The sequence below is a fragment of the Pelobates fuscus genome, chromosome 1 (genome assembly GCF_036172605.1).
Source record: "Pelobates fuscus isolate aPelFus1 chromosome 1, aPelFus1.pri, whole genome shotgun sequence".
NCBI classification, from domain to species: domain Eukaryota; kingdom Metazoa; phylum Chordata; class Amphibia; order Anura; family Pelobatidae; genus Pelobates; species Pelobates fuscus.
Window position 1 is genome coordinate 80620197 of NC_086317.1, and position 25500 is coordinate 80645696.

General features: G+C 40.9%; 1 protein-coding gene across 4 annotated transcripts in view; it reads right to left on the reverse strand.

Moving 5' to 3' along the window:
- Positions 1-25500, reverse strand: part of MYO1C (myosin IC) — a 164806-nt gene that overhangs the window by 93976 nt on the left and 45330 nt on the right. The window contains exon 1 of one of the 4 annotated variants that reach the window (XM_063449920.1): positions 24242-24329. The exons of 2 other annotated variants lie outside the window; for them this stretch is intronic. The gene's annotated coding sequence lies outside the window, so the exon portion shown is untranslated. Of the gene's footprint in view, positions 1-20247; positions 20278-24241; positions 24330-25500 lie in introns of those variants that run through there. One more of the 4 variants, XM_063449916.1, reaches the window with a different exon arrangement.

Consider the following 25500-nt stretch of genomic DNA (forward strand, 5'->3'; position numbering starts at 1 on the left):
GCAACAGCCTCCCAATACTTTCCTATGGGAAAGCATTAGTTTGGCTGAGTTCTTCAAGATAGATTATCTCAGCCATGGAGGGGAGGCCAGCTGCGGTAAGACTAGCATGGCGAGGCATCGGAGAAAAGCCAAGTTTTAACCCTTTCATCTCCACGAGAGGCGAGCCAGGACCTAAACTGGGATTATTTCATTATAGTGTCAGGAATACATGTTAGTGTTCCTTTAACCTTGTAGTTTGGTTATCTATAATTAATTATGCAAATTAGCATGGCCTCTATTTCCCCCCCCCCTCCCCCCCAACAAAGGTGTCAAACCAAGCTGTGCATAGCCGGTGCCTACTCTGCAGATGTAATAGTGATAACAGTGTCCACATGTGTACGGACAGCTTTCCTAAATAGATAAACACAGAATCTCCCTACGAGCACACATTAACTAAGGAATGGAGACATTTTTCAGTTTGGCCATTTTGTCCTAAAAAAAAAATTAAACTCCCTTGACTTTTAATTCCTGGTAATACACATTTTGCAGGGTCCTGCACAACTAGCCAGGCCTTCACAGTTTTCACTAATGACAAATGGAACCTTGGAGTCTTGCTTTAGAGGATAACTTTATATAGGTGCACACTGCCCGGGTACACAGTTACACATTTCCCCATACACGGCTAGACTCACATACAATGCGAAACACACTTTCACACACTACTACACCCCGCTATTGACAATGCTGTTATTTTTAGTCACCCTCCTTTTTGCTTTCTATTTTGCTGTAGGAGGGTGGCTTTCCTAGGGTCTACTGTGGACCTCGCTGGCCAGGTACTGGGCAAGGTCAGCTGCTACAGCAAGCTGTTCTCGTCCCACATGGCTTCTCCTACACAAGCACTAGGAGGAAGTGATCTGAGATGGCTGCCACCAGTGTATTGAGGGCTGTCCTTCACCACACGCTGCAACCGGGCACTAGCTGATATTTGAAGACGTCAGGCCCTCTCCAAGGGTGATCCTTATATCTACCCAGAATGTTTGGGTATGGCAGCATGGCCTGCAACAGGTGGCAGACTCTTGATTTATTAGTTTGGCAACAAATTAGTTCTAGGTAAACATATCAGACTTAAAAATTTACTTAATCTGCTTTTAGAAGTGGTCATGGTGGTAGGAGTTTGTTTCAAGAAGAAACGCTACATATTCAGAGATATTTTCAGTTTTGTGCCGAGGCTAGTTACATGTGCCTTTGTTTGGAACTCTGTTCTGAACTGCCGAATGTAAATTCTGTGCAAAAATTTCATCCATCAAAGCATTGCCTGCTGACAAGGGACATAATTCGCATCTCCCTTACAGGCTGGTAGCATTTGTCTGAAGCCCTCGTGCCTCCCTATGCCTTTTCCCCCCTCCCCCACAATTTTCCCTGACTCCCCATGACAGCTGAGAGCTGCTTAAATTGTCCAATTAATTGGACCACGCAATGGCTGCTGCAATGTGGAGCAGTGCCAGGAGCATTGTTCTGCACAGAATTTCAGGTACGTTTTAACATGTTTTAGAAGCTAAACATTTATTGGAGGTAGGGTGAATCGAAATAATAATAATGCCCAATAGGGCATTATTAGTTCAACAGAAAGGAGGGGGGAAATGGGTTGGAGTAACCCTGTAACTCTGCAAAAGCTTTGCCTTTTTTAAATCCACATTCCACTCTGATATGGAAGTTTGCCCAATAACCTTTATCTCCTCACTATTTGGAAAGTTCCACTCCCAGAACATTTGTAAATTTAAAAATTCTTTATTTAGGAGCAATCCGTTTGTTAACAGAGAAGCCTTCTTGTGAAATACCACCCGAGTGATAATCACATGCACGCCACAGAACAGACACTTGGCATAGCAAGCATTCCTGGCACACTGTCAGCTTACAGCCTTCACAAACAGCCTGGGTGTGGAATGACATCATAAAGATTCCAGCTCACGGAATGAGCAACGGGTCAAAGAGTAAAGTGGTGAGACCACCTTGCATCACTAACAAGACCAAAGGCACACACTATGTGCACTGTATATCACCAATCTGGTGCTGCAGGACACCCTGACACAACTTACCATTCCACCTAATCAGGACAGAAAGTTTATATTATTTGAGAGGCAGCTCAACGATGCGTTCTGACTAATGAGGAAATCACTTCAATCCCAGGGCATTCCTCCTAAAACGATTATTTGTGGCTGTGTGTCACAGGAATCGTATCTAACATGTGGCTTTCCAAATACTACAGAATTACAACAATTTCTGGAATATTCGAGTAATCTAAACTTGTTCTCTATCCAAGTACACAAAAAAATACTCTTAAAAGGACCCACTAGATCCCTAAAAAGTTAGTTTGTTTAAGTAGAGCTAAACCCCAGGGCACCTCCTTGCAAAGACTTCTCATTGAGCTGCATTGAAGTCTGTGATTGGGCAGCCACAGAAAGTCTGGGCGGGGTTAGAAGGGGAGGGCTTGCAAAAGCATCAGAAAAGAGATCTGCAGCTTTTGCCAGCTGTTTTTAGATATAATAATTAAAAAGCATAACTGAATGCATTCATGTTTTCAGCTGGGGCACATCTACTAAACATTTTTTTCTTCCATATTTAGGTAGTTGTTTCCCCTTTTAGATTTTATAAATTGCAGTCTAAATAATCACCAGCCTCTGTTACGCATCTCCTGTTTTGCGGATTACTGTAAACCCACTATTGCTGTCTCTACTGCCTAATGTGCAGTAATTATCTGCGGGTACTGCTGTAAAACGTATGGGGAAGCACACCAAAGCTTTCTGGGAGTTGTCCTTTGAACAAGTCAAATGAATACCAAGATACTCCTTTTAAATTATCTACATCATGTATATTCCTCACTGCTTTGGCTGTATTGTGGATTAAATTATGTGCATGACAATTTAACCTTATGGTAATTATAATTCTAGTGTATACATTGTGCTGGCAATATACCCTGCGGTTTAAAACACATGTGGTCATATTAGGACTTCCCCCATAGGAAAGCATAGCATAATGCTTTCCTATGGGGTTTTGGGTAACCATGGATGTCCTCATGCAAAAGTTGCCCAAACACCTGGAAGTTCCTCTAGTGGCTGTCCGATAGACAGCCACTAGAGGTGGAGTTAACCCTGCAAAGTAACTATATCAGTTTCTCAATAACTGCAATAATTACAATTCCCGGGTTAAGAGGCCTGTGACACTGCACCCAGACCACTTCAACAAGCTTAAGTGGTCTAGGTGCCTATAGTGGCCCATTTAAGAACTATAAAATAGATACAATTATATATTAAAGATTTCAAGGGCAAGAATCCCCCCTCCCATTTTCTGTGAAACCATTCTACTTGCAGTACAAATAGGCAACTGCAGTTTTCTTTCAATCAAACAGAAAAGGAATTAGTAATTATCAAAGAACAGAACAGAGAGTAAACATAGAGAGAGGAGTAACTTTGGCCTGCTGCCTTAATGTCTAAGAAGAGGCCTAGACCCTGTATCAGCAGGCACACTCTGATCGGCATCCAACTTCCATTATCTACATAAACATCTTGTTCTGCATGTAACCAGCTGGAACAAAAAATGTTACGCTGCCAGAAGACCCTGATTGGATCTTGTGAGAAAATCAATGCTACGACTTGCCGTTCTACAGAAATGTCTTCAAATATGAATCTAACAGATTCTTCAGAATCTTCAAACAGAGAAGCAATTCAGGTTAGCCATGAGGCCTCACTTTCTTGCGATCAGAAAAGCGACCTACCTGCAAAATGGTATGTCGCATCATACACCACAGGAGTCAAGGTTACAGCTTTCATGACCCCCCTGCACCATCTCAAATGCCGTAATCATAGTTGGCACAGGATGAAGGACGTTGCGGTCTTAGGCTTATATTTCAATAAACAAACAATGTAAAATAATCAAGTGAAGGGAGAGAGTCTCCTACCTTTAACCCTGTTGTTAACAAGCTCAACACACTCACACATCTGGTATTCAAAAGATTAAGCATATGGTAGAGCAATGTGTTTTATGTTAAAGTAACTTTAATGTATTATTTCTTCAGTTTCTGTTTAAGGCAAATCATTTATCCATAAAATTCCCATTTATATATTATTGAGAGTCACTTGGCAGCTACTGCCGGTGATAACAGCCCCACGAAAGACTTGCCATCATGATTTCCGCACAATTACCAAAGTATCACACAAAAGAGTATATTCAAGAAAATCCACACTGGGAGGAATCCAAACACATCAGCTCACCTTCTTAATACAGTCTATTTAAAGAGTTTATTATAGCGCTCTAAGGAACGATAAAGAAGAAAATAAATACCACACCTTCATAATTATGGTTCTATTTACAGCGTTATCATCCAAACGCACTTCCTCTGCTTGTTAATTCTACACCTGAACGGATAACAGGTCAGGATCTCTAAGAAAGCTCCGCCATCAACAAACATACCTGGACCTGCATGTTTACATTTGGATTATTCTTTTTAATGCCGCAGAAGAAAATTAAGCTTAAACCTGGAAATCACAAAATAATAGGGAGATTTATCAAGGAAGAAAAAAAGTTGCTATTCAGGGGAAAGTGCTAAATAGGGAGCAATCGTCATAGGAACCAATGGAATGCATCACTTTGCATCCAGAATAGTACCTGTTTTTTGCAATGATAAAGGTTTCATAAAGTGCATTATTTAAATGTTTCCAGTAGTAATTATAACCCTATACATAACATTTAAGAGAGATATATATGTTTAATATCAATACTATGTTAAAAGGAATCTATACTGTTAGGAATACAAAGTTGTAAAGGTTTAAAAAAAAACAAAAAAAAAAAAACACACCTTTATTTGCTTAACTGATTCAAGTGCTGGGTCATGGAATGCCTCCAACAACAACATCTGATGGGAGGGACCCAATGCGCATGCGCCGCGAATGCCATGAGGTTTTTCTCTGATGTTGGATGTCCTCATGCAGAGCGTGAGGACGTCCAGCGTCGTTTCACGGAGTCACACTGTGAAACTCCAGCAAGCTCCACTAATCGCTGTCTGGTAGACAGCCACTAGAGGCAGTCTTAACCCTGCAATGTAAACACAGTTTCTTAAAAAACTGCAATGTTTTATATTGCAGGATTAGGGGGGACAGAGACACTGCAATGAGATAAAGAGGACTAGGTGCCTGCACTGTCCCTTTAAAGGTGAATGCATCAAATTTTACGTCCAATATGTGCCTTACTGATGATCATACCTTGATACATAATACTATTTACGAAGTGTAGGTGCGTTAAATATGTACATGAATGCAATGTTTACAGTGATTGTAAAAAATACACACAAAAACATGGAAACTACCTGTGCTGGAAAGTACTAAAATGTTGCCATTACAAATACCAACACAGGTGAATATCATTTATATACACACATAGTGATGGTAAAATTAATGCATAACCAAAAGGTACAAGAGATAAATTAACACTAAAATTAATGTGCTGGATGCTTGGAGTTCCACTGATATAAATTATAACTTCTTTCATGATGGAAGATGGCTATACTATATCAAATGAAATTAAAATGAATGCGTTTACACTTGACAATTAGCCATGAAGCCTCACCAGTAGAAAATCAGGACAAGAAAAGTCAGGAACATAGAACTTTAAATTGTGGCACGGTGGGAAAGCACTCGCCATCAGGGCAGTACACTAGATAGCAGCTTGCAAATCATGCACAAGCATGGCAAGTAGGGGGAACAATTGTTATAAAGGCTTTGGACAGCTGCCGCTAAATGACGCATTAAGAAAAGAACGTGCGGGGATGGTATAACGCCCGCCATGTGCCTGGATTAATATACCTTTAGCAATTGACGAAAAGTCTGGATAATGTCAGCCATAGTGTACGCATTGCACAGATGGTTCGTCCTCGACACAAGTATTTTACACTACGCTCTACATCGGGCTTCCCCAAACTCCGGCCCTCCAGATGTTGCTGAACTACAGCTCCCATGATTCTCAGCCTATTTCATTCAGAGAATCATGGGAGTTGTAGTTCAGCAACATCTGGAGGGCTGGAGTTTGGGGATGCTCTACATCATGTGTGCCGTGCAGACCCAGATAGTAACTTCAGGCAATTGTATAATTTCATATAGATATTCGTTGGCAATTTGATCAGCAAACGACAGCTTACATGCTGTAAATTTCTGTAAGAAGACGCACAGTGATTTACAAAAAGGGAGAATTTCATTTCAAATTTAAATCAGATGCCAAACTGAAAGCATAGCTGACCAAGAATCTTCCCACTTTGGTTATTTTAACTATAAATTTAAAATTCACTTTGAATTCTGCCTTTAGTGAATAACCCAGACAGTCATCTACACCTTTCTGCATGACAGGTCAACTATTTCCGCTCTATTTACAATACATGAAAAGGAATCCACCCAGTTTATTTTAAAATAAATCCAAAAGCCAGCAAGCAAAAATACCGTGGACGTCACAGGAAAAGGCATATATCTGAAAATGACCCACTTTGCATTTAGTTCATGTAAAGAACACACACATCAATCTCGTCCTCTGGAAAACAGAGCCTATGCTGAGCAGCAATACAGAGGCATGAATACACAGTCCCCTGCTGCCACAGGTTATGCAAAAGTTATAATGCACAACAGGGTGCAGCCAATATGAACAATACAACAAGGATGCTTTAATAAGGGCCACGGATCACGCTGGACTGTTTGAATAGTTGACCTTTGACTTTTCTGTATGCGTCACTAAGCGATTTGCTCTGATACATGTAATCCTGAAATAAAGATGGCAGTGTCTTACCAAATTAAATGGACAGGATAGTCGCCAAACCTTTCTACATTGTCTTTTCAGTCATTTGTCAACTCACTGAGTTTCTACTCGTATGCACTAAGGATTCATTAAAAGTGACACTCCAAATTGAACGGACCTTTATCTTTTTACTCATTGCAAATAGAAGGTATAAAAGTTAAATCAAATGCAGCAGAATAGTCTTACGGTTACAGAATATAATTTTTATACATTTTACTTCTTTGTTTATTATGCTGAGAGATGGGGCATGTCTACAGCGAGCAGCCAATGGCACCCCCCTTCCCTGTGAGTGGGGGGGCTAATCAAATAAACTGGGGCCTCCAGCTATTTAATAAAATGAGCAGGTCTCAATATTTACCTGTCAGAGCAGTCTCATTGCTTAAGCAATCAGAGTGTTCTGGCTTAAAATTGCACAGCATGGGTAAGCTTTAAACGGCTTTCCTCACACTGCAGGCTCAGTCTGCCCTCACGGGGTGAAGATGGATTGTTAGTTTTGTTTTGTTTTTTAATTTTTTTTTAGCACTATCGGGTCCTTTTTTATTTTAATAGCTGTGACTACTTTATGGATTTTTATTTGGACTTTATTAGGGCTGAAGAAAAGGTGGAAGGAGACATCCATACATGTGGCAAGTATGATTTTGTTTTCTATTTTACAGGTATTTAGTTTAATGGCAAACACTCTTAGGGTGAAGAGTGTAGGTAAGTTTTATTTTAGGGGAAGGAGGGGGATGTGTACATTTTATCGAGTGGTGCCATAGATCCACACCATTATTATTCATTGCCCCCACCCTCTTCCAATGAGTTGCGGGTGAGAGGGTGGGCAATAGGGCCTTGGTATTCAGGGCCACAACCCACTGCCAGTGGGTGGGGGCTGGGAGGACACTATATACACCTTTCCTAGATTAACAACTGGACAGGAACAGCTGTCCATTCTCTATATCTTCACACTGGTTAGTAGATATGTCCCTACTCGCTGCAGAGCGATTAGGGGCAGGAGGGAGGACTTAACCTCGCTTATACTAATTTGAGGGTCATGTTGACTCCTATAGGCCAAGGGTGAGGAGGGCATGGGGCTTTTTAGAATGCTATTTTTAAACAAGGGGAGAGCCAGTACCTCCCTCCTTGTAATAAACTAAAATGAATGAACAAAGCACAAATTGCAAGGACAAAATTTCATCCAACAAGCAATTTCTTCTTCATTTCATTCGTTGTAATTTCTACTCATCCATTCTTCCTTTGGACAAATGGACATAAATTCGAATGAAAATGGGTTTATCCAAAAACAAATACCCACGTCTAAAACTTGCCTACATTAGAGAGAAACAACTTTTCTAGCAAACCCATGTCTAAAGCAAACAGCAATGGGCAGTTTGACCTTGTGAGTGGTTTAGCAGGTCTATAGGGGAATGATACAGTTACATTCTCAGGATCAAAGATTAAACACATTTATTATCTATACATTGAACTCTCCTGGTTATGGAGTGTTAAAAAAAAAAATCACACATTTAAAAATCCCAGCAAAAACAGACTGTACACTAAGTACAATTTGTTTTAAATGGGCGTGATCAAAAATTCCTCCTTCTAAAATTAATTTTTCTTCAAGAATACGGTTACAAATACAGAAGAATACCAGTACAGTGGGGGTTTACATAGTGGTGATATGTAGATAATGGTTATATGTGAATGAGATGGTCGAATATTCCACCCATTGTACAGCGCTACGGAATTTGCTGGCACTATAGAAATAAAATAATATTCCGTGAAACAGCCCAAATCGGATATACCACCATGTTGGAGAGAGCGAAAAGTCCCCAAAACCAAACCATAGGCTTTCTGGGAGACCTGAGATAAAAGCATTCTACCCTTGAGATTGATGAAATGCCTGTACAGTTTAGAGCAGACTTTTAACTTGTGTTTACATAATATACCATGAAGTTGTTTTTTTTTATTCCTTGAACCATATAGGTTTTACATATTATAAACAGCTGTGCAATATTTGAAAACCATTTTGCTCCTTTTTTGATTTACATATGGATTGTGTGAAAGTGCCATTGCACTTGGGTGATTTATTGGCTATTTTGGGTTTTAAATTACAGCACCATTGATCCTTAAAAGATTTTATAATTGTTATATCCTATGTGATGACGGGAACTCCTCGTGAATAGTGGATCATCTGTGAGTGGAATCAGACCACACAGACCAGAATCAGACACTCCTTACAGGAGGAACACTTTCTACATAATTAAAAATTTTAATGGTTTTTATTTCATTTTTATGAATCTTTATAATGCTATTTCCCATTACACAATTTAACACAGTTCAAGCTTATGGTGTACAGATGCGTTAAAAAGGTCACTCAAGCTTGAAAACCTCAGCAATTCAGATTCAAATTTTAATTTGTCAGTTATGTAAATTAAAGGAACAACTTTGGGGGGTGTAGCTCAACCTCTGGCAGCATCATAAGGGCACCACTAGCTAGCCCAGAACAAGAGTCCTGGGTGGCTAATGTGAATCCTGTGTGTGTGTGGATATATATAAATTTGGCATCTGCACGCACAGCATGTTTGTGAAATGCATCAAATGGGAATATGGTCCCCCCATGTTCTCCCCACAATCTGCCAAGCCCTGACATCCTTGCCTCTCCAGGGGAAGTAAATCACAGAAAGAGGGTCAGGCTGCAAAAAAACCTTCATCTCTGTGCTAGAATGCAGGTAAATCTTGGCTTTACTTTATTTACTTTAATTGGAGGGGGGCTAAAAACAGCAAGGCTGACAACCAAAAACAGTGTTTTATAAAGACTGTCTTTTTGGTTGAAGAAACTTTTTATGTTCTGTAAAAAGTATCTCCTGATAAAATTAGAACCTTGTCAATTATACCTCTGACAACAAAAAAGGGCTCTAAACCATCTTGGCAACAGTATCTCCACTTACCTCAAAGACTCTTAAGACAGAATATTTTATCACTTTTCACACAACTGAAAATGTATCGCTCTATTTTTTGGGGGGTGGAGGGGGGGGTTCTGTATAAAATTAGAAACACCCCTGAACCAACTGAAACTGCACACAGCTTTCAACTAAAATCCTTATAGAATTAAGTTTTCCAGTCTCTCGATTTCTGGCTCATAACCTACGCTCAGTCCTGTAATGACCTTCAGCACCTTATTTGGAGCAGCTCCAGACCTATCAAAAATGGCGTTGTGAAATATCACTTGTATACAGGTTTTTCACCTACAAGATAGAACATGTGAAAACCACAGATATGTATCACTCCTTACAATAGCAAAGAAATTGATATATTTTATTCACAGTTTAGTTTTGTTTTTGGATTAGGAAGTAATTTTCCACTGCATAGTTCACGTCTTGTCTGAAATTGGCCACTGGTGAAGGAACGGATGCTCTGAATATGCATTCACACTAGCCATCAATTTTGTTCATGGTTCTCCCAGAAACCACCAGAACAGGCTTTCTTTAAGTGCCAATTGAAATAAGATAGATAGATAGATATATATATAGATATATATATATATATATATATATATATATATATTTATTTATATTATTTATATATACACACACACACACACACACAATTTACTGTGCAATTTCCTAATGAGAAAAGGAATTTACAATATTGAACTTCACGCCAAGCATGACCCCTTGTGCCCACATTAGATGCTCTTTAACCCACTCTTAAGAGCATGAAAAATTATAGACAAATGAAGAAAATTGACATTTCCTTCTATTATTGTAGGCCTGAAGCCAGTGTTGTCTAAAATACAAAAATATACGTCAAGATTAACACGTAATGATATTTATCATTAAATCGTGCAACAGCTTAGAGTTCATTAGAACAGAGGTATAGGGAGTGCTTTGTCTAGTGGGAAGAATAGGCCTTGAGTTAATATTTTTTTTGGATAAGCTTAAAATTGTTTTTTTCGGGGGGGCGGGGCCTGCCGCCGACAGGATCAGACGTGATCCGTCTGAGCTCCTGCTTCTGGGCCGAAACATCGGTGCCAACTAGGTGCCAACTGCAACTGCAGACCCATACTGGAGCCCACATTAACCTCCAGCAGCTGGGGGTCACGGAGATAGCGCTCAAGACCGTGCCTGGCATTCCGAAGTAACCTGATGAGGCCTGAAGCGCTCCGGAGCTTGAGCCGGGTAGGGACGGCCGCTCTCCCGGGTCTCCGACTGGCGTCTGGCTTACCACCCCCCCTCTGGACCGGGGGGGTCATCCCGGTCCCCACAACATCTACAGGCCTACCAAGACCCTGCAGCGTCACTACCGCGATCAACGGCCTAAACATCCCACCAAAGATGGCGGACGCCATGCGTGCGGAAGGCAAGGAGGAGGCCTGCAACACCAACCGAGCACTCACAAAGCGTGCCTACAGGTACAAACTTGCCAGTTACCTACCACAGTCCAGGGTGATCCCCCAGCAAGGCGCCATCGCACAATGTTGGACTCTAACTCTAGCTCCAGGGCAGGCCCAAAACGTGAGAGTGAGATGGAGGCACAGCAAACCAACCCCCGCACCGCACAGGAACACGCCGCAGACGCACAGGCGAACGCCTCCATCCCAGACACACAGGGGAACCGTCCTCCCATACAAGGAGCCTCACTCCACTCGCAGGAGAACGAACACCGCTCTACCGCCAGCACAGAAAAAGCCGGACAGCACAGAAACAGCCGGTTCGCAGCAGGACCTCAAGCCGCCCTGGGAGGGCTTCAGCACAGCGGAGTAAAATGGCAAGCTCATAAACTGAACCACGCTTACTCTTGTTTTATTCTTAGCTTGAGTGTAATCATTACTGCAAGCATGTTAAAGAGACGCTACCCTCACACACTCTGCTACTGAAATCTAAGAAATCGCCTATTTTTCATAACGGATCATATGCTTACTTAATAACATAATCAATAGGCTCTGCTATTCTTGTTTAATTCTAACTTCTGTGGTATCGCCTTTGTTAAACAAAAAAACAAACATAAAGTTTCTCACAGTAATCGATGTTACCAAATATGTGTAAATACAATTGTTTAAGCCTGATAAAAACAAAAAATTGTGCTTGTTATGCATGTGCCCCACATGTTCCACGTGGGAAAAGCCAGAGGACTGCTTCTGGGGCACCTCTCGCCAGATTGTATTATGTATATGCACGTCAAAAATAAAGAATTTAAATTTAAAAAAAATTGTTTTTTTCAACATATTAAAAGATATCAAATATATATCATGATTGAAATTAATAAAATTTTGAGATAGTTTATTCAAAAATATTTGGAAATCTGATCAAACAAACAATATTAAAGGGACACTATAGTCACCAGAACAACTACGGCTTATTGTACTTGTTCTGGTGAGTATAATCATTACCAGGCTTCTTGCAGTAAACACGGTCTTCTTTATAGAGATCATGCAATGTTTACATTACATCCTAGTGATAACTCCACTGGTCAGTTCTCATATGACTACTAGAGGTGCTTCCTAGGACAGTGCTGCATAGTGTGCAGCGCTGACATTCAGTGTCTCCACCCTCTGCATTCAGACACTGAACTTTCCTCATAGAAATGCATTAATTAAATGCATCTCTATGAGGAGATGCTGATTGGCCAGGACTGTATTTGGCTTGCGCTGACTCTGCCCCTGCTCTGCCTCCTTGACAAGCTCAGCCAATCCAGTGCTTTCCTTTGGGAAAGCATTGTGATTAGCTCAGATCAACACTTCTGATAATGTCGACCAAGCAGGCAGATCAGGGACAGAGCCAGCAGCAGCAGACTAAAGTAAAGGCAAGATTTTACTATATTTAGGGGGTAAGAAGGGCTAGATGGTGGTTTTAATACTATAGGGTTAGGAAAACAGGTTTGTGTTCCTGACCCTAAAGTGTTCCTTTAAACCGAAGCCTAAGTGGGAATTTGTCTTTATTTCTGGTATTTTGCAAATCCATTGTTAATTTTTGACAGTTCCCAGTTTAATTTATCATCACTGAGATCTATCTGTCTTGAATACATGTCAATCATTCTCCCCGGCTTTCTAAATTGGCTGGCCTGCTGCCATACAATTCGTGAAGATTACACCAGAGAGAGATAGTGGAAACATTAGAGCTATGCAAAGAATTACAAAACTGCAGCAATAAACTGCTACTATATCCAGTGTCCGAAAGCTTACTCCTGCCCGAGATCCTGTCAGCGATAAGATCCCAATAAATACAGCTATAAGGTAGCATTACACGTAAAACTACCATCCAAGCAGAGATATCCCCATCAGCAAGCACATTTTTCTCACAACATTAATTTTACAGATTAACTACAATTATTTATTTTACAATCTAGGCCTGTCATTTTAATAGATCATATGGAGTGGACAAAATCTTTTAAACTGCAAAAAATAAAAAGTAATCAAGAATGATATCTCTACGTTACTGTAATGTGAAATGCTGTGTCTAATCTACGGTATTTCTTATAAGAGGTTGCACGGCCCCTATTACTCTCCGTGTAAATGCAACGCACAGTCAAAGTCATGGAATAACATCCAACTAAATTTGGGGCATAGGAAGCAGGCACAAGTCACAAAATTCATTATCAAGTAATTAGAATGTATGGGGATATGTATCAATGTGTTCTGAAAAGTGACACTAATTATATTATGGAAATGAAATACTTTTCTGTTGAAGAAAAAAAAATGGAAAGATTGATAAATCTCTTGCATCAGCAAACAAATGGCATAAATGGGGGGGAGAAGAAACAACAGATGAATAAATCTGACAGATTGAAAGCAGCACCCTTACCAACCCTGGCCCCTGGACCCCCAAGAGGCGATGTCACCATCGGGGAAAATTGCATATTCGTCAAAGTTTCCAGACGGTGACAGTCCCGCTTTAATAAATTGCACAAAATATTTGACATAAATTAGACCGAAAAGTGTCAGTGACACTTAGATAGATCTCTTCCAAAGAGTATAAGTAATAGGGACCATACTCAATGCTTCTAAAATCAATGGTCCTAAACCAGCAGTGGTGCTTGCCAATGAAATATGACTGGATAATGCATGAATCTTGGAATTTGGTTGACTGGTTTGAGAAGTATTTATGAAACAGCAGTTGCATCCAAATCTTTCATGCAGACTAAAAAGGAAAGAAGATCTCACTGGAGGAAAGGGGGCAGAACATTTTTTTTTTTTTAGGATAATATAACCGTTTATGCAATCAACATAACTTTAGTGCTATTGGTGCGGAGCTCTGTGCTCATTATGTTGACATTTTTTATAGGAATTGGCCATTATTAATACGAGTTTTACCGATGTGGAATTTCAAATACAATATCCTGACACATGGAGTTCGAAAAAAAAAAAATTATGCCATATTACTTCACCCGTGCTGTAGGGTATTATCTAAGAGGTACACGGTCCAAATTTGGTCAGTGTCAATATTGGAACATAAGTGCAGACCATGTAAATACCAGAATGTCGACATGCTTTAACCCCTTAAGGACACATGACATGTGTGACATGTCATGATTCCATTTTATTCCAGAAGTTTGGTCCTTAAGGGGTTAAACACTGGCTTTTGTACCCTCCAGTTATTAATCCCTTAGAGACATTCTTCTGGAATAAAAGGGAATCATGACGGAATATTTACGTCATGTGTCCTTAAGGGGTTAAAGCATTTTGGGAGTTGTAGCTACTCAAAAGCTGGAAAGGGCTATATTTGGCCACCAGTAGCGTAGGCCATAGATATTTTCTGGATGATTAAGAGAAGCACTGCTATTACCTTAAGCAACAACAGATTTAGTTTTTTTGTTTCTATATAATCACCACTACATCCACAAGATTGTAGAATGCTTAGAAGAGAGGGAAAGAAAATATTCCACTACCACAGGCTTTTAGGAATCACTGCACGGCTTATCTTACAATATATGACTCAGCTGGCTGTCCACAGGTAGGGAGGATCTGGGTGGAGCTGTTAAACTTCCCAAAAGAAAGAAAGAAAAAAAAAAACCTCTTATTGATTTCACAGATGAAGGTTTTGTTAGTGTGTGTGTGTATGCTGCAGACAGGCCTACTCGTCACAAGCTTGCACTCATAATAACATAAGACAGTTAAACACATTTGCTGCAAAGTGATGGAGACTGCTTCACACGTGACATCACAATCAGCAGGATAAGCACCAACACCAAACAATATGTTTTTTTTCCTACAATAATTGTTTTATGAGAGTACCAAGGATAATATTGTTCAGCTAGTTCCTGCATACATTTCCATGTGTATAATAAACTCTTATTGGTATGGATCTACTCAGATTGTTGTATGAAATACAAATTGTGAGGAAGGGGAGAAAGGAGAGGTACAGGTGATTGAGGTTACAGAGGGAATTTTATACAAAAATAGGTTTTAAAAAAGACGAATTTGGGAAATCAGATTCCATTGCAGTTTATACATTATGGAATCGAGATGAGCTTATTCTTTAACCAGCTAAATGTAGTTAAAGGGACACTACAGTCGCCTGAACAACTATAGCGTAATGTAGGTGTTGTGGTGTGTATAACTTGTCCCTGTAATTATTTAACCCCTTAAGGACACATGACATGATTCCCTTTTATTTCAGAAGTTTGGTCCTTAAGGGGTTAAAGGAGCACTATAGGATCAGGAACATAAACATGTATTCCTGACCCTATAGGGTTAAAACCACCATCTAGCCACCCTGGTCCCCTCATGCCTTCCTAAATATAGTAAAATCTTACTTGTATTCAAGTTTGCAGCTGCATTCTTTGTCCCGGTTTCCTTTAGACCTGCCCACTGACATCAGCAGAAGTGGTAGCCTGATCCAATCACAATGCTTCCCCATAGCATTGGCTGAGACTGGCAGAAGGGAAGATCAGGGGCAGAGCCAGCACAATTCAAACACAGCCCTGGTCAATCAGTCTCTCCTCATAGAGATGAATTGAATCAATTAATCTCTATGAGGAAAGTTCAGTGTATGCATGCAGAGGGAGGAGACACTGAATGTTTGGATGCATTTTAGGCAGCCATGACCCAGGAAGGATCTCTAACAGCCATCTAAGGAGTGGCCAGTGACGTGATCACTAGGCTGTAATGTAAACACTGCAATTTCTCTGAAAATACACTGTTTACAGCAAAAGGCCTGAAGGTAATGATTCTACTCACCAGAACAAATTCAATAAACTGTAGTTCTGGTGACTATAGTGTCCCTTTAAATGTCAACATTAGCTCAGAGAAAAGACGGCCAATGAAGGTGCTTCCTGGGTCAGTACTGCACAGACGCTGAACATTCCTCATAGCAATCCATTAATTCAATGCATCTCTATGAGTAGTTGCTGATTGGCGCTGCTCTGTGTATTGCCATATTTCCTATGGGAAAGCACTGGATTGGCTGATATCTTCAAAATTGATCATCTCAGCCAAGGAGGCGGGGCCAGTCACAACAATACCTGCGTAGTTTTGGAAAAATGCAAGTAAACTACGTTTTCACACCTATAGTGTCATGAATACACATTTGCATAGTGTGCCTTTAACTGAAAACTGAATCGCAAAATTCAGGCAAAAATTTGTATTTGGAATATGTTTCCAACTCTGCAATAATCACAGCTTAGCTATTCCTACCTGAATTTTTACAATTCAGTTTTCAGCTCACCACTTTTCCCTGTTCATTGAATAAATCATGTTCGGCATGCAGCTTGTTGAATTGTGATTGTGGAGTAATCAGGAAAAACAAGGTGGAATGAATTGCGTTCGTCAAACATGACAGAAAAGATAAAATGGGGCATCTAGAACAGGGTGGATTTTTTTTTGTTATATATTAAAGGGACACTATAGTCACCTGAACAACTACAGATTAATGTATTTGTTCAGGTGAGATCTATAGCTCCCTGCAGGCAATCTAATGTAAACACTGTATTTTCAGAGAAAATACAGTGTTTACATTGATTGATAGGAATACCTCCAGTGGCCGTCACTCAGACGGCCACCAGAGGGACTTCCTATCATGTAGGGCCCTAAAAAGGCCTTGTACACGTCAGACGTATTAAAATACGTCTGACGTGTGCAGGAGAGAGAAGGCACTGTGTGCGCACCTTCTCTCTCCAGTCTGTCAGCAGAGGAGGGGGGCGGGCAAAGACCGCGAGCTGAGCTGTCAGTCTGAATGCCGCCCTATGAAGTATGTGCGTATGGGTATTTTCCATGGGCATGGAGATGCAGCTCCATCAGCCCCTATGTTAATCCACACTGAAGTGCAGTTGCTGCCGGGAGTTTTTTTCCCATCTTGGTCTTGTTCATTTCTTGGGGATCCATTGCATGTTTCACTGGCACATCACCATCTTCACCCACGAGGGCCTGCTGTACCAGGTGGAATAGGTCTTCAAAGCTATAAATCCGGATATGAAATCAGACTTTCATCGGTCATGGATGTTTTTACACAAAAAGTTCCAGACTAAACCGTTTATCTAGAACCTTTGAAGTTAGCGCACCGTAAAATGTTTTAAGGAAAGACAAATGGGAGAATAAGAGAGCAGTAATCCATACACTGAATAGCCTCCCACAATGAAGCAATAGATTCTAATACTACTCTAAGAGACAGCAGAAGCAGCTGAATTTGGGAAAAGTTAAAATGCCACATTAAAGTTTCTGTGCTATTTCTATATTATATATAACTTTCTATACAGTCGAAATAGAATAAAAAATAAAAATAAAAAAAAAGAACTCCAATTTAGCTTTGCTTACATTTTATACATTATTTAATTAGATTTTCAACAGTCACCAGAGAACAAGTTACAGCAATTACAATCATTACTAGCTAATAAGGAATTCATTTGTGCTTCCTAATGATCATATTGCATGACAAGTAAAACAGACACCCATTTTATAATAAAGACAGTCAGCAATATACCAAGAGAAAGTGGAGGAAAATAAAGAAAATTTAAAATTTAAAGACACTCGAAAGACAGACACTCGAAAGACAGATTATGTTTTGTAACACACATTAGGCTGTGTATTCACAAACAGCATAGACTGAAATTGTGTAAGATACTGTGCATAACATGCATGACGCGGAGGTTTAAAAACTGCTGTCACTTTAGTGGGTAGGCAAAACACAAATGACTTGCTTATCCAGTATATGGAAATATATCAGAGTTAAATACATTTCCTTAAAGGGGAAGTATAACCATGTATTAATTAGATTACTGTGGGTTTCTGTGAGTTTACCAGTTAGAACTGGGTGCAATCAGGGGATATCACCTATACCCACACCATAAAACTACCCATGCCAGCATTAGACAGAGAATCCATCATATTCGGTATACCACCCAACCAGAACTCAAATTGAGTTCAGTTTTGACCAGATTTGCAAGGAAAATATTCTCCATATTCCCCTGGATTATACAAATCCCACAGCCTTCAGACTATTCAATAAACTAGTTTTGATCTTCGGAATTAATGGGATAGATACACTTTTTACCCAGAAACAGAAAGTCAACTAAATCCTTCAAAGTCTGGAAGCTGAAGATAAAACCCATTACACAATGGAACTGAAAGTCTATTATACGCATAATGTATCACACAAGACCACCATCTCTGATGGCTCCGCAACTCATTAAATGGTTTCTTCTGTGCATCAATGACCATTTATTTTTAACTCCCCATCACCCTCATACCTCCTCTTCCTGTTATTTGATAGAAGACCAAAGAGAGTCGAACCACTTTAAGTGGATCAGTTTCTCGTGCTAACTTTGTCCGCTACCATATTTACACTAGAAACTTATCTGAAACATTGATGAATCTTATGCAGTTGCAATTTTTATAATTGGCATTTATAAAGCGCAAACATATTCCGCAGCACTGTACAATTATGGATAGGGGATATCTGAATGTCTCTCTCAAAAGGAGCTAACAATCTATGAGGATGGCAGGTAAAGCTTGTTAGACTATTACCCAAGGACACTTGCAGGTTAGGTGGTTTGACAAGGAATCAAACCTGGGTTTCTCTGTTCTATAAGCAGTTACCCCTGCTCAAACAAGCCGATACAAAAAGGATGCTATAGGGATCTACTGAGCAATGCACAAGAAGCTGTAGTTACCATTAGCCAGAATGAGCAACGGCTGCCTTGAAATTTCAAAGTGTGGTGGAAAAAGCTGACAATCTCTGTCCAAAGCCACATTCTGGCCACAAAAAACTTGACAGTTAACAAATGGGGAAAATGTCACAATATTTTGATACTGGTTATTTTATTCTACACTGGCAGTGTCTTCCTTTTGGACAAGAGACTGCATGCGCACGGTCATTAAGATAGTCGACATTGTATTTCATCAGATACTTTTATTGCATTAATGACAAATTATTACATTTTGCATATAAGTTCACTATGCTTAAGGTTATAGATTTCCAATACATAATAGCAGCAGAAAGATCAAAAACTACCCTAAATGCTCTACTTCCATGATAGCTCAAATTCATCTCAATTGTAAATTTTAAAGTTACAAATCAAAAAGTAGCAGCTAACACCATCTCAGAAGTCCAAATACCGGTACATGATGTCTGTATATGTAATTTCTCCAGAGTACTTGGGCAGGATGTATGTAAGAAATTGTTCATGCGCGAATTTAACATTTTAGGACATAATAGCCAAACGAGAAGTTCTACAGTACTTGGCAAAGAAGCAGCAGTGCAATTCTAATAATAATAATAATAATAATAATAATAATAATAAATTAAAATAAAAAAATAAAAAACGCATTACACTTAAGTGTTTAGTAGCAAACGTTTAACACACTTATGGGAATTCCATCTGTCTTCCTGCAGTGATCATACAATCTACAACATACGATTGCAACTGGAAAACATACGGTTGAAATTGACAACACACGTGTGACCCATTCTCTAAAGCCTCTGTACTTGAATACCCCCCTTCGTGACAACGAGCAGCCGGGGACAGGCACAGCTGCAGGACTATTTCTGGAAATCAAAACAGCAGAAGCCTATACAGGCCCGAGTCTGGCTGCATACCACACTCTCCCTATGTGCCCTGTTAAGAAGCTGGTAAACCAAAAGCTACCTAATGCCAAATCAAGTCACTTCTTTTATCTCATACCTAAACAGAATTGCTCAAAACAAAATCACATTGGTTTAAAGATCCATTGCATTCAGATAAACACACCACAGAATGAATATTTTATAACCTAAAGCAGGAAGGGCCAAAGGGTACATCACCAAAACTACAACTTCTAGCTAGAGTGCTTTGCCAGTTTTAACACAACATAGTCCTACACAACAGCCAAGCATCTATCTTGTTGCCATCTCTGGTTTAAAGTTTTACTCCAAACATTATAGCAATGATAGTCAACTAATATCGAAGACAATAAGATTCCTAGAAAATAAATTCTCAAAAATGGGCTTAAAAGAAGAAAAAAAAAAACACAAAAGAACATTTTACCTGATAAAAAGCCCTATTGGGCTTGAAGGCTTGGAATATCATGAGTTCGTCCAGAAACAATAAAATACTAGTTCAACTCCCCGCATTCTTATCACATAAAACAAAAAAAGGACCACCCACCATTGATACACACCCTTATTTTTGAAACAGGGTTGCAGATAGCATACAGCAGGGGGTTTCTGGTTTTCAATCACTTTGACAGCCTAGATTAATAACGACGACCTTTGTCAATGCATGTGTTTGTTAAATGCATTTGGCATTTCCGATCATGCTCAGCCAGACTAATGTCTTGTTAGGAAACATGGATAACAGTTTACAAACATTTGCAGTGCCATGATTAACTATCACTGCACTTAGTAATGGTTACAGTTCTGTGTCCAGGTATGAGATAATGCCACAGAATGACTATATAGCAGCAACGCAAATAAGAGGTCTAGTAAGGTGGAGACAGAATATGCATGCGCTCCAACTCACCATTTCTAAAAATAAATAAGTCAAATCACATTGTGGAGGTTTCTCTAGAACCTTTCTCCTAGCAACCGATAAAACATACTAGTACTTGGGAGGAATCATCTCTCCATATATAAAGGATGTCCACTAGGTCCAAAGTTGCTCAGATTTCTATATATTTTTATAGACAAACACGAAAAAAAATTATGTTTTTTTTTTTTTAAACCAAGGCATTTACATATGAGACGCACATAGCAATACAGCAGCTGTTAATTTTTTTTAAAAATAAATATATATATACCTACCTGCCAGCTCCAGCTATAACGTTTGTGGAAGTTCACCCACACTTTTTTGAGTTATACAATCTCAAAACACTCAAGAGCTGGATTTGCACAGAAAAAAAACCCACACCAAGATGTAGGACATTAACTGCAGGAATAGCAAGTAATTACTCAATGATATGCAAATGTTGAGCCAAATTAGCAAATGTACAAAAAAATAAATATATATATATTAAAAAAAAAACACAAAAAAAAAAAAACACATCCAATTCTCCATCAACAATTTGACTGACAATTTATTATCTTGTCAATTCCCATCTCTAGAAAGCTACAACAGTCAGAAAGATATTCTAAGGTGTTTTGTGCAGCAATGACACTCCCTCTGCCTGATGATTTTACTAAAAGTGTACTCTCCTATTGTCTGAAACTCATTCTTGCTCTCTTATATAAAACCTGGATCTTCCAAAGTGAAAGTAACAACTCAGAGGGGGAGGGGGGGGGGAAGAAGAGTATAATGCAGTATTCATGACATACAAAAAAGTATAAGCAACTAATTAAGTCCCATGATGACTGCAAATAGCACCCCCTCCCCACCTAACCAGTGGCTGGTTTAGATTAGTGAGAGTTTTCGCCGACAGTAGCTGAAATGGCAAATGTTTAGCCATCTCAAGCAAGATGTTAAACGCTGACTTCTGGAGTTATAGTGTATTAAATGTCTGATTAGTAGTACATGTAGTGTGTGCTGGTCAGTGTGCTCTGGGAGTGCTGTGAGTGGGCATGCCATGCTCTGTGCTATCAGTATACTCCATGCAGTGTGTGTTCTGGGAGTGCTGTGAGTGGGCATGCCATGCTCTGTGCCATCAATATACTCCATGTAGTGTGTGTTCTGGGAGTGCTGTGAGTGGGCATGCCATGCTCTGTGCTATCAGTATACTTCATGTAGTGTGTGTTCTGGGAGTGCTGTGAGTGGGCATGTCATGCTCTGTGCTTTCAGTATACTCCATGGAGTGGGAATGCCATGCTCTGTGCCATCAGTATACACCATGTAATGTGTGTTCTGGGAGTGCTGGGAGTGGGCATGCCATGTTCTTTGCTATCAGTATACTCCATGTAGTGTGTGTTCTGGGAGTGGGCATGCCATGCTCAACGCTATCAGTATGCTCCATGGAGTGGGAGTGGGCATGCCATGTTCTGTGCCATCAGTATACACCATGTAGAGTGTGTGTTCTGGGAGTGCTGAGTGGGCATGCCATGCTCTGTGCTATCAGTATACTCCATGGAGTGGGAGTGGGCATGCCATGCTCTGTGCCATCAGTATACACCATGTAGTGTGTGTGTGTTCTGGGGTTGCTGTGAGTGGGCATGCCATGCTCTGTGCTATCAGTATACTCCATGGAGTGGGAGTGGGCATGCCATGCTCTGTGCCATCAGTATACACCATGTAGTGTGTGTGTGTTCTGGGGTTGCTGTGAGTGGGCATGCCATGCTCTGTGCTATCAGTATACTCCATGGAGTGTGTGTTCTGGGAGTGGGAATGCCATGCTCTGTGCCATCAGTATATTCCATGTAGTGTGTGTACTGGGAGTGGGCATGCCATGCTCTGTGCGATCAGTATAGTCCATGTAGTGGGTGTACTGGGAGTGATGTGAGTGGGCATGCCATGCTTTGTGCTATCAGTATATTCCATGTAGTGTGTGTTCTGGGAGTGGGCATGCCATGCTCTGTGCCATCAGTATATTCAATGTAGTGTGTGTACTGGGAATGATGTGAGTGGGAATGCCATGCTCTGTGCTATCAGTATAGTCCATGTAGTGGGAGTGCTGGGAGTGGGCATGCCATGCTCTGTGCGATCAGTATAGTCCATGTAGTGGGTGTACTGGGAGTGATGTGAGTGGGCATGCCATGCTTTGTGCTATCAGTATATTCTATGTAGTGTGTGTTCTGGGAGTGGGCATGCCATGCTCTGTGCCATCAGTATATTCCATGTAGTGTGTGTACTGGGAATGATGTGAGTGGGAATGCCATGCTCTGTGCTATCAGTATAGTCCATGTAGTGGGAGTGCTGGGAGTGGGCATGCCATGCTCTGTGCGATCAGTATAGTCCATGTAGTGGGTGTACTGGGAGTGATGTGAGTGGGAATGCCATGCTCTGTGCTATCAGTATACTCCATGTAGTGTGTTTTGGGAGTGGGCATGCCATGCTCTGTGCTATCAGTATACTCCATGTAGTGTGTGTTTTGGGAGTGCTGGGAGAAGGCATGAGATGCTCTGTGCTATCAGTATACTCCATGTAGTGGGTGTACTGGGAGTGATGTGAGTGGGCATGCCATGCTCTGTGCCATCAATATACTCCATGTAGTGTGTGTAGTGGGAGTGCTGTGAGTGGGCATGCCATGCTCTGTGCCATCAATATACTCCATGTAGTGTGTGTAGTGGGAGTGCTGTGAGTGGGCATGTCATGATCTGTGCTATCAGTATACTCCATGTAGTGTGAGTGCTGGGAGTGGGCATGCCATGCTCTGTGCTATCAGTATACTCCATGTAGTGTGTGTAGTGGGAGTGCTGTGAGTGGGCATGTCATGATCTGTGCTATCAGTATACTCCATGTAGTGTGAGTGCTGGGAGTGGGCATGCCATGCTCTGTGCGATCAGTATAGTCCATGTAGTGGGTGTACTGGGAGTGATGTGAGTGGGCATGCTTTGTGCTATCAGTATATTATTCCATGTAGTGTGTGTACTGGGAGTGGGCATGCCATGCTCTGTGCCATCAGTATATTCCATGTAGTGTGTGTACTGGGAATGATGTGAGTGGGAATGCCATGCTCTGTGCTATCAGTATAGTCCATGTAGTGGGTGTACTGGGAGTGATGTGAGTGGGCATGCCATGCTTTGTGCTATCAGTATATATTCCATGTAGTGCGTGTTCTGGGAGTGGGCATGCCATGCTCTGTGCCATCAGTATATTCCATGTAGTGTGTGTTCTGGGAGTGCTGGGAGTGGGCATGCCATGCTCTGTGCTATCAGTATACTCCATGTGTCTGCCCACCATGCAGCATTGCCGGTACCTGGCTGCCTGCAGTCTCTCTCCGTGCTGTCTCGCCCCATTCACTCTCATTCTGTCTGACTTTCACTCATGTCTGCCCCCAGTCCCATGCAGGGTATCTCTCACCTCATAATACACTGCAACCAACAACTCTAACAGAGGACCCGGTGACCCCGCTGCACCCCCACTCACTCACTCACTCACTCACTCACTCACTCACCTGAGTGCTGGTCAATTCACAGCTCCAGCGGGTGTCCTAGAGTGTCTCCGGAGCGGTCCAGACTCTGAGCTGCGCATGCGCCAAGTGGGGGCATGTTCTAGGAAGATGCGGGGCGTGGTCAAAGTTAGACCCCGCCCCCAGTGACCCTGAAGTCAAGCCATGACACACACACCAGCTGGGGAGAGGCAAGGGAGGGACTGTGTACATTGCACACACACAGTAACTCAGATTATATCACACTGAGACAACCACTGTAATTTACAGTCACAATCACTCACAACCACAGTTACTCAGAATATCTCCTACTTATAATCACTAGCACAATCACTCCCAACCACAGTTACTCAGAATATCTCCTACTTATAATAACTATCACAATCACTCACAACCACAGTTACTCAGAATATCTCCTACTTATAATCACTAGCACAATCACTCACAACCACAGTTACTCAGAATATCTCCTACTTATAATAACTATCACAATCACTCCCAACCACAGTTACTCAGAATATCTCCTACTTAAAATAACTATCACAATCACTCCCAACTACAGTTACTGAGAATACCTCTTACTTATAATAACTATCACAATCACTCCCAACTACAGTTACTGAGAATACCTCTTACTTATAATAATTAGCATTCCACCATTTTATTCAAATATTTGGGATAATTGGCAAGGCAAGGCAAAAAAAAATGTTTGTCAATTCCCATGCAAACTGTGCTGCAAATATACTAAATCAATTATTATTATTATTATTATACCTTATTCATAAAGTGCCAACACATTCTGCAGTGGGATCAGAAGTTTGGGAAAGAAAGAGGTCTTAAATCTCTAATTAGTGAAAACACGCAGCAATTTTTGTGGGATGTCCAGATAAACCCATTCAATAGAAAGGGAATTTTTTTTTTTTTTTAATTCTTTATTTTTGTTGTGCGGGTGAGTACAGTATAGTTAGTGGTCGCCACAACAGCGTTTCACTAGGTTCACAACATTGCTCCCACTGCATCCCCTACCCCCCCTTGCTCCCACTGCATCCCCTACCCCCCCTGCTCCCACTGCATCCCCTATCCCTCCTACCCCCCTGCTCCCACTGCATCCCCTATCCCCCCTACCCCCTTGCTCCCACTGCATCTCCTACCCCCCTTGCTCCCACTGCATCTCCTACCCCCCTTGCTCCCACTGCATCTCCTACCCCCCTTGCTCCCACTGCATCTCCTACCCCCCTTGCTCCCACTGCATCCCCTACCCCCCT